The sequence below is a fragment of the Schistocerca gregaria genome, chromosome 2, assembly GCF_023897955.1.
Source record: "Schistocerca gregaria isolate iqSchGreg1 chromosome 2, iqSchGreg1.2, whole genome shotgun sequence".
Classification (NCBI taxonomy): domain Eukaryota; kingdom Metazoa; phylum Arthropoda; class Insecta; order Orthoptera; family Acrididae; genus Schistocerca; species Schistocerca gregaria.
Window position 1 is genome coordinate 552281439 of NC_064921.1, and position 14459 is coordinate 552295897.

Here is a 14459-nt window from a genome sequence, read left to right on the forward strand (position 1 = left end):
GGTGCACGAAATTTACAAAAAATTCTGAACAGAAAACCGCGCCTGCACGAGGTGTATTCGTGGCGCAGCAACATAAATCTACAGGCTATAATCGCGGGAGAAGTGAATCTGATTCCGTACCTGTTGCTGGACAGTTTGCATGTGCCCTTGCATTGCTATTTCCTTTGCAACACGTTTCTTGGTGCGTCTGAAAAGTTTCTCTTGGTGTTCAGCGACAGCTATGGTTTCGGTATGATTGTGTAATGTCATACTTTGGAATAGACGCGTTTCCAGGGAAATGATTCCATCATTGATTTTCGATGTTCTGGACTTCACAGTCCCCGGACATTAATCGACTAGACCTTTATTTGGGGGAGGGGATGGGGGGGGGGGAGGGAGGACACAAAGATAAAGGAACAACTTGATGAAGACGTGTTGTGTAGGGTCCAGCAAAGTATGATCGAGTTTCTGGCAAAGTGTTTGGAAATACACGGTAGTTAAACACCTTTTCTAAAGTGAAATTTGCTAGTATGTCTACGTACCTTCACTGTGAAGATAAGCCTGGACGGTAAATGTGTAGAATAGAATTATAGTGTGTAACGTAATGTGCAATTTAGCGTACCCTACCTATTAAGTTTTTGGTACCTCACTGGATACAGACGATGTTATTGTGTGCACGATTATTTTCAATTTGCTTTGCTTGTGTCATGGATGAAACAAAGCAGTCGTTTTAGCTGTAGGAAGTTTATGTTACATCTTAATGTTTAAGTAAAGACAGAAGGATCTATACAATATACCACAATTCGAGGTGTAAACTAGATATTGTTTGATCCTTTAACAGAAAAATGATGTTTGGCGCAAACGCAATTTGAACATCACTGAGTGCAAATCTCCGATTCCCAAGGCATTTTCTCGTCTCACTGAGCTAATGGCACAGCTCCTCAACAGCGAAGGATTAATGTTACTTTCTCTTAGCCAGACTGGATGCAGGAACAGCATTACCAGAGCCGCATTTTCTAAATCGCATTTTTATAAACCTGCGAGTCGGACTGAGGATAGCTAGATACACGTTTGTCTTGAACTGGGACAAGGAATCACATGCCGACAGCGACGCATGGCATTTTCTTCATCGTCGTGTATGTTGTTGGCTACTCTTATCAAGCAACAGATGTGTTTTATAGCCATTTGGGTTTACCTTTAAATTTTTACCGACAAGAATAAATTACGATTAATGTATGATTTCCTTCATCTAACTGATAATGATTTTGTTACTTGTCTCAGTTTATCTTTCTTTTCATTGACATAAGACTATTTTGTAGCATTAATTTGGCATCTTGCTTTTTTTCTTTGATGTCTGACGTCGCTGTCCCATTTATGTACATAGCGATGTGACGACAGTGGAACATGTCATCAAAACTGGATGCATTTCAATAAAGAGATTTAAACATAAAGCTTCTGGTATTACCATAAATTCCCATATTCGTAAATTCATGTTTCTCCACGTCAACAATAATTTAACGAACCGTACCAAAACGAAATCAATCAAAATAAGAAAAGCCGTTTTCTGTAACCACCATCGATGCTTAAAACAGTGGTTAAAATTAGAGCATCGAACTTTCATCTCTACGAATAACATTAATGTAATCATTCAACTTATTGTGAGATTGGACAAATTTTTTATAGTATCCCGCGGAAGTCCACCGTATAGGCAGGCAACATAATACACTATTTCAGGGTGCAGTTGGCTATAGAATTCAAATTCATTAGTAGTAAGAGCAACATCGACTACGATCCATATTGTGTACTGTTAAAAACCAAATAGATTACCGTAATAAATTCCTCCTCTTAATACTATTATGTAAAAATAAATAAATTATTATACTGTTGTATGTGATGATATTGTAAATGACGCCGATACTCAGTGTTGATATACGCATAAAGAAAAGCACCAATCAGTTCCGAATTAAACGATAATTTTATGCCCACATACCTTTAAAAGTGAAAGATGATGAGATTTCCCTTTGAAATAAGATATGAAACATAATTTGCTAACTTGAGTGAAAAATGAAGAAAGAAAACATTACCTGTAATGTAGAGAGAAGGACCACAATGGTGACAGGCTTACTTACATGGTAAACAATTTCTGTTAATACATCGTATCGTGGTAGCGCGGTTCAAGATGTTTATTCATGTTAGCAATCGCATACGATTCCATCAGTGATATGCATGCGTAATTTCAACTGTCTGTCGTTCTTCGCCCATTATAAAGCGAAAATATAATCAGTTTTAAATCCCATTGTATTCCTTTTTGTTTTATTCCTTTTTCTGGCTTATCGGCTTGGCCACAGTTACTAAGATTTTTAGTTTCACTTAGTACCCCTTTAACATTCATGGTGGTGTCTGATTGTTCTACATCGTGTCTCCCTACCACTTTTGCGCAACGACGCTCTGAGCGTGTCTTTTAGGGAATTGACTAGTTTGAACCTAGGACCTGTTGCTGGTAAGGAGACGCCAGACCACACATGACATGTAGAATTCAGAAGAGTTCAGTGAGAATAGCGATGATATAACCAAATACTTAATGATCTCAGCGACAGCTCCACTGCACTCCCTGTAAAAGAATCTTAATACTAACTAAATTTAGTGGAAAGGGTTCAAGGCTTTCCTATTTTTAGTTATCAGGTAAAATAACGTCGAAAAATCAGTTAAGTTTACCATTGGAAATTTTATTCTACTCACAAAACATCGTTTATAAGTTGCACTATTGATAAAAGGAAGTGTTTTGATACAGGATGGTAAAAACCAACTGCGTACAACAAAAATGTGAACGAATAATCCCTGAATGGGTTTTCAAGGTCTACAATGGATCGAAGGATGACCTATGCCATATCACATCTATAATCTAGGTTTAAATTAAGTTTCACAAAAGAGAAAACTATCAAAATGGTCTACAGTGTCCCTCAATTATCTTTAATTACTTATCTAACTTGTTGTAAATTACAGTGCCTGACGTGGCTTTTCAATAATTATATAACTGAGAAATCACCGTGTTTCAGATTTTTACTTTATGTGGCAAATGTGAACATCATGAGCTTTAATTTACGATCGACATTAGTATTACACAAAAAGGTGGTGTAACATATGAGACTTCTGCAGTTCTGAGTGAAGCTTTGTGCGTTCTTATGCGGCATCGCGTGCGTTCATTACCTTGTCGTTGGTTAGGTAGCTTCAGGGGGGCAACGGCCGGCACAGCAGCCCAGCCATCCAGCTCGCCGTCTCGGAACTAACTCGCTTCTCCTAACTTCTCCTTACTACAATTTACCGAAGTTGGTTTAAAAAAACTATTTGGCTGTGTTTTCATCTGACCAATCAGGGTCTCAATGTTAACCTTAGGCTCTGTCCATCCAATGAGAAACATTATACTTTTCGTGGAGGGGTATGTTTTTAAAGTTTGCAACGTAACAGACGCGAAAAAGTCTCACGCTAAAACTTGCAGCTGGTGTGGTCCTTTTAGCGTTATCGTAAGATCTATACTGTTCTTCTGGAGGGCTTAGCTTTCAACATGGGCTGGGGGGTGGTCCTTGACGCAACAGAGACGCGAAAAAGCCTCACGCTAAAACTTGTGGGTGGTGTGGTCTTAGCGGTTAGCTGGCGAGGTGGGTGTCCGTCCAGCCCTTATCGTAGGGCCTTCCAGCTTAACACGGTTCTGCTCTTGGCTTCTGTTCTCGTTTCTCCCCTCGGAACTGCGTCTGTCTCACGATGGGAAGGTATGACATACATTTAGGCGTTCTTGTGTTAGTCTGTGGTATTCCATTTGCTAACTCGTTACTCGTATTACTTTGGTTAATTTAATGTCACGACTCATTCGGAGCTATGTGACATACTACTGGATTTGCTTATCATGTCAGAGTTTTCATGGAAGGTGTTGGATTTGCTTGACACCTTAACCCCTGGGGTCATCAAAGGGCCCTAAACAATTTACAAGGAATAAATTGACTGTCTTTTAATGAACAATCATGAAAATGTAAACTACAATTGTTCCAGCATAAGGCATCATTCTAACTGTAGAAATGCTTTATTCAACGAACGAAAGGAAAATCAAACAGGCTCCCTCAGTGCAATAAACGTGACAAATTTCCATGTGCTGCAAATATAAAACTGAACTAAAGTTCGCTGGTTAAAACTTACTTAGAGGTAGAAAGTCATATGGTGTAGAAATAACAGTCTCGAAAAACAAGGGAGATTTGTTCCAGTCCTTATGGAATCATATTGACTTCATTGGTACTAGGGAAGCTAAAAGTGTATTTTTTTCATTGAATAAATGCCGTTAATAATAAAAATTCTAAAGTCTGTGTCCATTAATCAAAACCACGTCATCCAATGGACTTAATAGTTATTGTGCAAAATGGTTTTGCAATTGATAATAAGGGGTGTACGAGGACGTGCTGAAAACTATGCCTCCGAATTTTGTATTGTGTTCCCAATACAGGTCACGGTATTACATGTCGTGCATATTAGTCTATTTACTTTCAGGTCTCGATATCCAATTGCCTCCCTCTGCTGATCGACGGCTACGTATTGTAGCGTGTAACATGGCGGTTTGTAATTCAGGTGTGACAGATTGCGGGAAACAGCTAACTGTGTGCCTTCAAGAAACTGAAAAGACGAATTCGAAGAGTTCTTCCTCGTATGGAGCTACCTTTCTTTCATCATGACGACGGCAGGGCACACTAGAGCGCTGCGACAGCCGTAACAACCCGACACCTTGTGTACGACTTGGCCCCATCCGACCTTCATTTGGTTCCAAAACTCGGAGTAAAATTTCGATGATTTCACTTGGACAGTGATGAAGCGGTGCAAGTAGAACCAATGTTGTGGGCCCCTTCAACAAAATCAAACATTCTACTGTGACGGTATCAACAAACTGCTTCCTCGTTGGGATAAACTTCTGCGTCGCCATGGTGACTATGATGAGAATGAAGAATAAGGGTGTTGAAAGTTGTTGTCGTTGTGGTCTTCAGTCCAGAGACTGATTCGATGCATTTCTGCATTCTAGTCTATGGACTATGCTGTTGGCATGTCTGTGTCCTCGTGGCAGTCAGCGTGTTAAGGTTGGAACCGGATATTGGGATTATAGGTGGTCAGAGTGAATAATGCATGACATACATGTGATGTTATTAATAATAAGCCTTTGTTTGACAGTACTTACGTGAACCTGTAGGTAGAGAAATATCGTCTGCTGGTTAAATATAACAGTTGACGTCATGAAACTACATTTTTATTGCGTCGGCATACAAGTATTACCGAAACAACAGAAAGATTAAAAGAAAACAAATGCAATGTTTTTAATACTAACCTTCACAGTAATGAAATATACAGCATGTCGTGAAGTAATCAGAAGCTAACACAGAATAGGATGTGTAGATTCCACCGGTTATGTTCAAGTAAATGAGTCAAGTTCTGACGCTCTTTCAGTTTCTTCGCTCCTCTAGAAACACCAGATGTCTTCGGTCAGCAGACCAGCCATTTAGTCTTCACTCCGTCGCAGACGATTCAATCCGAGCCAACGGACAATACTCCTAGTTCCTGGGGCAATCTGACAGGTATGGTTTACACTGACTCTTTGGTTTCACCACGTAAACTGCAACGAATGGAAATAAGTTTTAATAATGGCATGAATTATGAAAATGGCATAGCAGTTTGAATTTACTTGTGATAAGACAACTGCAAGTATTCGCCTTTTTTACATAGCGTGAATTATACTATCAGCACAGTGACAGAATTGTGTTATGGTCGTACATCAGTGAGAATGTGGTGTACCATCACTATTTTTTTCAGTGCTACATTTTACGAAGATATACTTTACAATCGGTGAAAGTTGTTACGAGTGCCGTAATAATATCGCAACCATTGTAACTGATGAAAAGCATGCTATGTTACCGGGTTCCTATCCTTACTAGCACGGCAGCAGGCAGGTGGAAGATGGACCACGCGAGTAAACCTGAGGTACGGGGCATTTCGAAAGTCTGAGGATGTCACTACAACGTAGTTCCTGTATGAGCGTAATGCTCCTGGTGTGTGAAGCTTTCAGTAAGCAACACATGTATCCTGTGACTTGCGAAATGGCGATAACCTCAGGGACCTCAGTTTCATTTACTGGGAACTGATCTGGAGAGGCCCCTCCCACCGCAAGTTCGAGTCCTCCCTCGGGCAGTGGTGTGTTTCTCTTCTTAGCTTAAGTTAGTTGAAGTAGTGTGTAAGTCAGAAGTTTGATCCCTTAGGAATTCACACACATTTGAACATTTGATGTGGCGATCCCTGAGTTGGTAATTTGGGAATGGTGAGCAAAGCGGGTCCCCAGTAACAGTGAGCGACCTGATGCGAAAGCGGCCCGGCACCAGACCACCATAACATTGGAACGCTCCAACGAGAAGCGGTGCCTTTCAGTTCTACTTATGCAGCTCAGCCGCCGTATTCTCCCGCCCGCACGGTCGCCCAGCCAGTTCAAAGAACCATATAAATTTTAAATTTAAAACACATAGTGAAGAAGAATTGTCGACGAAAAAGTTGTGAAAACAGAATTACATATTTGGAAAAATGTATTCGCTGAAAATTTCCAATTTACTCGAACAAGTTAAGTTGAATTTACTATTCAAGTAATATGTTCGAACATCACCTGCAACGTTTGTTAATATTGTGGACGCTATAAATCCTGTTGTGCAACTGAATTCCACTTGTATCCAGCGACCCATTTCTGTTGAAGAGCGCCGCTTGCGTAAGATCTGAATTATGTTCGCATTCCAACTGTGGCTAACAAGTACGAATAGACACACATTGGATTGAAGAGTCCTTTGATAACAGAACGCAGCATGTCATTCTCAATGGGGAGAAGACTTCCGAAGTAAGAGTGATTTCAGGTGTGCCGCAGGGGAGTGTCATAGGGCCGTTGCTATTCACAATATACATAAATGACCTTGTGGATAACATCGGAAGGTCGCTGGGGCTTTTTGCAGATGATGCTGTGGTGTATTGAGAGGTTGTAACAATGGAAAATTGTACTGAAATGCAGGGGGATATGCAGCGAATTGACGCATGGTGCAGGGAATGGCAATTGAATCTCAATGTAGACAAGTGTAATGTGATGCGAATACATAGAAAGATAGGTCCCTTATCATTTATCTACAAAATACTAGGTCAGCAACTGGAAGCAGTTAATCCCATAAATTATCTAGGTGTACGCATTAGGAGTGATGTAAAATGGAACGATCGTATAAAGTTGATCGTCGGTAAAGCAGATGCCAGGCTGAGATTCATTGGAAGAATCCTAAGAAAATGCAATCCGAAAACAAAGGAAGTAGGTTACAGTACGCTTGTTCACCCACTGCTTGAATGCTGCTCAGCAGTGTGGGATCCGTACCAGGTAGGGTTGATAGAAGAGATAGAGAAGATCCAACGGAGAGCAGCGCGCTTCGTTACAGGATCATTTAGTAATCGCGAAATCGTTACAGAGATGATAGATAAACTCCAGTGAAGACTCTGCAGGAGAGACGCTCAGTAGCTCGGTACGGGCTTTTGATAAAGTTTCGAGAACATACCTCAACCGAAGACTCAAGCAGTATATTGCTCCCTCCTACGTGTATCTCGCGAAGAGACCATGAGAATAAAATCAGAGAGGTTAGAGCCCACACAAAAGCATGCCGACAATCCTTTCCACGAACAATACGAGACTGGAATAGAAGGGAGAACCGATAGAGGTACTCAAGGTACCCTCCACCACACACCGTCAGGTGACTTGCGGAGTATGGATGTAGATGTAGATGTAGAAAGGTCGTATTGCTTCCGAGTCACAAAACGTATCTTCCTGAGGAAATAGCACTTGTCCTGTAACAATTATCTTCGAAATTGGTGGTCAAATACGTAGGGATCTTGATCGGGAACAACGTAACGTACAAAGGGCACACAAAATATGTGGCCCGGAAATGCGAAACGGCTGTCAAAAGAATCAGAAAAGTGCTGAGAGCTTGTTTCGGAGGAGTGCGCTCCACCCGTACCAGTTCTTTCTTGGATGAAGAACATGAATCTTCAACACATCTGCTCCCATTGTACCTCTGTAACAAATTTCTTCTTTCAAGGATATGATATGAATCCAACAAGCTGACAGTGCTTTAACTGGACGCTCCTACATCTCCCCCTTTATTCGAATCCTATTTACATACTGAGAAGATTTCAGGAAGGATCATTAGAGAGCACGTCGGCGTTCATTTCTCTAGGAAACTGCTGTAGATGAACGCAATACCTAGCGTTACGCTGACGATAAGTCTCACGTTAACAATAGAATTGTGGTGCAGTTTTCAGACAGTATCCGGGGGTAATACACTCCTGGAAATGGAAAAAAGAACACATTGACACCGGTGTGTCAGACCCACCATACTTGCTCCGGACACTGCGAGAGGGCTGTACAAGCAATGATCACACGCACGGCACAGCGGACACACCAGGAACCGCGGTGTTGCCCGTCGAATGGCGCTAGCTGCGCAGCATTTGTGCACCGCCGCCGTCAGTGTCAGCCAGTTTGCCGTGGCATACGGAGCTCCATCGCAGTCTTTAATACTGGTAGCATGCCGCGACAGCGTGGACGTGAACCGTATGTGCAGTTGACGGACTTTGAGCGAGGGCGTATAGTGGGCATGCGGGAGGCCGGGTGGACGTACCGCCGAATTGCTCAACACGTGGGGCGTGAGGTCTCCACAGTACATCGGTGTTGTCGCCAGTAGTCGGCGGAAGGTGCACGTGCCCGTCGAAGTGGGACCGGACCGCAGCGACGCACAGATGCACGCCAAGACCGTAGGATCCTACGCAGTGCCGTAGGGGACCGCGCCGCCACTTCCCAGCAAATTAGGGACACTGTTGCTCCTGGGGTATCAGCGAGGACCATTCACAACCGTCTCCATGAAGCTGGGCTACGGTCCCGCACACCGTTAGGCCGTCTTCCGCTCACGCCTCAACATCGAGCAGTCCGCCTCCAGTGGTGCCGCGACAGGCGTGAATGGAGGGACGAATGGAGACGTGTCGTCTTCAGCGATGAGAGTCGCTTCTGCCTTGGTGCCAATGATGGTCGTATGCGTGTTTAGCGCCGTGCAGGTGAGCGCTACGCTCAGGACTGCATACGACCGAGGCACACAGGGCCAACACCCGGCATCATGGTGTGGGGAGCGATCTCCTACACTGGCCGCACACCTCTGGTGATCGTCGAGGGGACACTGAATAGTGCACGGTACATCCAAACCGTCATCGAAACCATCGTTCTACCATTCCTAGACCGGCAAGGGAACTTGCTGTTCCAACAGGACAATGCACGTCCGCATGTATCCCGTGCCACCCAACGTGCTCTAGAAGGTGTAAGTCCAGCACGAACGCTCGTCCAACTGAGGCGCCAGGTGGAAATGGCATGGCAAGCCGTTCCACAGGACTACATCCAGCATCTCTACGATCGTCTCTATGGGAGAAAAGCAGCCTGCATTTCTGCGAAAGTTTGATATACACTGTACTAGTGCCGTCATTGTGCATGCTCTGTTGCCTGTGTCTATGTGCCTGTGGTTCTGTCAGTGTGATCATGTGATGTATCTGACCCCAGGAATGCGTCAATAAAGTTTCCCCTTCCTGGGACAATGAATTCACGGTGTTCTTATTTCAATTTCCAGGAGGGTATGTTTCTACACCCATTGCTACAAAAGCAGTGACCGTTGAAGGAGCGTATGGAATACTATCTTAGGAGATATGTGATACATTCAAATTACCGGTAGGGTAAGTGTCGTGACCGCTGAAATTGTTAAGATACTAGAAGCACTTTTTTTTATACCGAGGTGACAGAGTCTCCATATTTCCTACTCAGTTACTCTTAATCTCTTCTAACAGTACTTATGAATCATGCACCACTTTGACTGAAAATTCATTTGTGTAAAGGATTCTCGAAATGTTGGAATCCATTGGATTTCGCTTGGCTGAAGTCACACAGTGCTATCCCTGGCAATAAATCTGTAGAATGCTCAACCAAGGAAACTGTGCGACTTTGCCTTCCACCAGGAATCCAGTCCCCAATGTGGATTACCGACTTGTCCAACACAGTAGGTATGGGTTATATTCCGATTTCAGCTTGCTTTCAATGAATGTCGGACGCTCACATAACCACTGCCACTCTACTTGACTCAACTGAACATTTCAACGCTGCTACACGTCTTCAAGTTCAGGAACAATTATTCAGTCACTGTCTGGTGCTGCATCTACACTCGCGTACTTTTTTATGTAATTTTGTGTTCAATTGCTGTATCTGATCGGGAATGGTACCTGTTTAGTATCCTAAATACGTCCCAAGTCTCAGTTCGTAGTGGAAGCTATGTTCTGCGTGTGTAGTTGTAACGGAGCTAACTGAATCGATAAGCAAATGAGTTGGCGTGTTTCGGTGTTTCAAGAAGCATCGGACTGAAGATTTATACCGCATACAGGGAAACCGCCATCTTTTACGGTCTTACTTGCAAAATAACTTCTTCATTCAGTCAGTGAATAGTCCTCATATAGTTGTCCGATTACTTTTAGTTATATATGGTTTTCCCGCTTTTGATTTCTCTAAAGATGGTTACGGTGACCCAATATTTTTCTCTCAGTTACGCAATGTCAAGGGGAAGCTGGTAAACGACTGACAGATGCGTGATATCAGGGACACAACATCATGGCTAGATTCTTCTACATTGTAGGAAAATGGTAACCGCGTAGTTGTATGGTAGCAGCTTGGGGCAATGGTAGCCACATGGTAGGGGAACAGTACCGCCTTGTGTCCTATGTGTGTCTGTTACGAACTGATAAAAAGCAGAGACAGGGGACAGTTACACTATGTGAGAAAATACATATATTGATGAGACGAATGTGAACAAACGTAAGTGTGAGACTAGATCTGATGGTAACTTATGTGTACATAATATTTCTGATGTGAAACACAGCATTTTTGTTATATGAAATACAGAAGTGTGTATGTGCGCGCGTGATTGTGTGTGTGTGTGTTTATGTGTGGGATTCCAAGTGATCATGTGTGCCAAAAATGAGCTTATGTGACAGTCCCATTTTAAGTCCCGTTTCTTTCTATGTTGCAAGTCAAAACTAGATTATTATTTTGATCTGACCTTCGTAACTTGCTATTACCACTTTCTGGTTTCAGCCTTCACTGACTCCCAAACAAGATGTGAGGCATGCTGGTATTTATAAATTCACCAAACTCTAAATAGTTTTATACTGCTTTCAATGTTGATTAGTAATACTGTGTACCACTGTCTGTAGTAAACATATATTTTGGTTTGGTGGTACATTGTAGATGTCTGTCTCTAGGCTTCGTAAGAGTGTGTGCATTAATTGGATGGCAATATGACGTCTCCGACAAGGTAAAGTCAATGGGCCGGTAGTTTTTCAACTTTTCTAGTCTTGTACGCCACTTTCTGTTTCTTCCTAAAAGTATTGCGAACATTGTTCATATACATTAATTCCACTGACGACCTTTATTGCTTTATAGTATTGCTTTATAGTATTTTACTATGTATAGGTGCACGTACAATGCTGTCAACACATTCACTGTGAAAATTTACCACACGCCATGGATCACGGCACTCGAGGTAACTTCCGTCGCCCGTTAATATCTCTTCGTTAAATATTGAAACTATAGTCCTTGGCGAATTTCATGTCACGATTCAAAACGTAATCCTCACACAAGTACTCAGATTTAAAACTGCAGGAGTTTAAAAAATGCAGCTGATTTAAGGGGATCACAAATTGTGGGAAATAGGCGACCAAATATGTGCAGCATATGGCTCAGAATAGTTGTGGTGGAGAATCACGGAGAGTAGCAGTTTCGTAAAGCAGAGAATCTTTCATTGAGAAGTGAGATAGGAGTAACCACTCTTCCTTGATGATTTGAATTCACTCGTACTTTCACATTCACTGAGGAACCCTTCACGCAATAAGATGCTAAGCAGTCTGATGTTATCTTGTGTACATTGCACAGAAAACAGTTTTGTTTAAAGTAAGTTACCTTTCGGTAGTTGGTTGTAGCAAGAATACAGCTTCAACGAATTAGCATACAGGTAGAATTTGTTGTCTGCCGCGACACAAATGGTATCATCGTCATCTTCCGTGTAGGACGACCTCGCCAAAAATCTATTCTCAGCCGTGATATTGCCGGTGCTTAGATTTTCATTCAAGATGCTGGCGCTGGTAGACTCTTGAGGTTGTCCGTGGACCTCCGCCACTGCTACCAATGCTGTAAAAGTCAATGCACATAATTACAGCTCTCTGTTCCCACTATTTGGTGTTAGTGTAACTCTACCAACTATCATTGCAATACTACTGTCTTCTAACGTGACTCTACCAGCTGCTAAAGTGAAAATACTGAACTGTAGTGAAATCCTATTGACTCGTAGAACGACTCTGCCACTTGGTAATATACCTCCACTGGATGGTAATAGTACTCTATTGTCTGTTAGTGTCCCTCTATGATTCGTAGTGGCTATGACGTAAATGAAAACCAATGTAATTACATTCAGGGGAGTTGCAGTAAGAGGATACCGGATATTTGTGACATTTATGTACAACACCTGAAGACATACAGTATCCCAACATGAGAAAACCACGTTTTTCTGCAAGTATGACAGACAGAACGGAAATTACGTTTCCGAATTAACGAGGATAAGAATTACGGATTTAGAATAAATGAGGTAGCTACTAATAAAATCAGATCGAGCTTTTGTTACATATTACTTTCCTAGACAATTTTCATGAAGAAGCAGGAAATGAACGACAAAACATGTAATAAATTCTGTTATCTTCTTCATCCCTAGTAGATTCATTTCATTTATTCGTTCAAATGCAATAGGGCGCAAATGCTGGCGAGCTATTCAGTCACCGAAAGGTACTGAAACCGTAGATTTGTATGTTTTGACTTGACTTTAGGTTCGACGGGAGTTCAGGCGGCTTGTAAATTACAATCCAGTCCCTCACAAATTTTCCAGCTACTTGAATTCACTGGTTTAAAACCATATGTTTTAATTATATGTTTTGAAGAATTTTGCCACTAGTTGGTGTGCATGAAAACGTAATGTGGGGTGAAAGAGTAAACTAGGAATAATTATTTCAAAACGTAAAGGTAAATTAGCTGGCGACGTCAGGAAAATTGTGTACGAAACACGAAGAACATGTTTCAGGTAACCATAAACTCGTTGGCTGGAGAACGTGGACAGAGATGAGTTGAAAAGCATCTCTGCTGTGGTACGGATGTGTGTGTTGACACACATGTGTCAATTGAAGGTGTTATAATTTGTGGGAAAGCAAAATATAAGTACGTGAGCTCGCGTATGGGCACAGTACATGGTCGCACGAAAATTTTTGGAATTAATGGAGAAAGCAAGATGGATCAAGTTTATTCAAGCAGCTCGCTAAGCAAGAGGCTGGTGCCGATACTGGATTTCGTGACAAGTATTACATCGTTACGCAAGTAACTCATGGCAAAGTAAATATCCAGCCAGCATTTTCTAGTTGTATAGTCGGCATACCAGCGCAACAGTAACCATCTTGGAACATCAGAGTGGTCTAGTCAATGCAAACTTGTGTAATCGGCATGCCAGCGTAATAGTAATTATATTTTAACATTAGAGCGGTCTAGTCGAAGCAGACTTTATTGACCTAAGTCATTAACCATCAACAAAGCTGATTAAATTTAGAATTGATGTTCAATCAAGTCATCATTGTCATAAAACCATGTAGTTAGTATAGTTGTTGATATTGTGCTGCACTACTACAGTAGTGTAGACAATAAGTAACCTATTTACGTGCAGTACATGTTTCAGTGGCTAAAGTATTCTGGCTACCTTGCAGTCGAAGTAATTTTCTGATTATACTGTCGCACAAGAAGCTGAATAGCACAGTCAACATGGTGAAGTGTTTATGATGGCAGACTGTTGCATGGAGGGTCGTGATTTCGAATCACACCTGAAATGCAAAGTTTTGATTTCTTATTCGGTTCGAGTACATCCTAAAAGTATCCACAAATGTCAACAATCATTGTACTGGTATGTTCTGCAACTGTGTATATACCGTATGTGTTCTGGCCGAAGACAGTTTGCTCCGCGCTCTTGTATGCTGAATAAACATTCGTTAAGTGAAGTTAGTGTTCGATATTCATCTAATTACACCTTCTACGTGCCATTATTCTGGTGGAGACGTTGGGTATTGGAATCTGGGTAGCGCACATTATCGATGACACAGTGGCTCGCATCAGGCCACGACAGACCCGCCGTTTACGTGGCGAGAAACCCGAGTTCTTGCTATATTTAACAGATTGCAAACTATAGGAGACAGAAGAAGGACGTCACGATGATACCAACTGTGTGCCACCACATGAGACATCCTTCCGGGTTCTCTGATGACGATGGACAAGATCCAAA

At 42.1% G+C, this 14459-nt stretch overlaps 1 protein-coding gene and 1 long non-coding RNA gene across 3 annotated transcripts in view; both read right to left on the reverse strand.

Annotated features, from left to right (window-relative positions):
• LOC126332098 (uncharacterized) overlaps window positions 1–14459 on the reverse strand; it is a 160835-nt gene that overhangs the window by 41727 nt on the left and 104649 nt on the right. The gene's annotated exons all lie outside the window — the stretch shown is intronic.
• Window positions 5242–12280, reverse strand: LOC126332140 (uncharacterized). Its single transcript, XR_007563567.1, has 2 exons — window positions 12053–12280; window positions 5242–5620 (listed from the first exon to the last, which is right to left on the reverse strand). It is a non-coding gene; the product is annotated as an uncharacterized LOC126332140 (long non-coding RNA).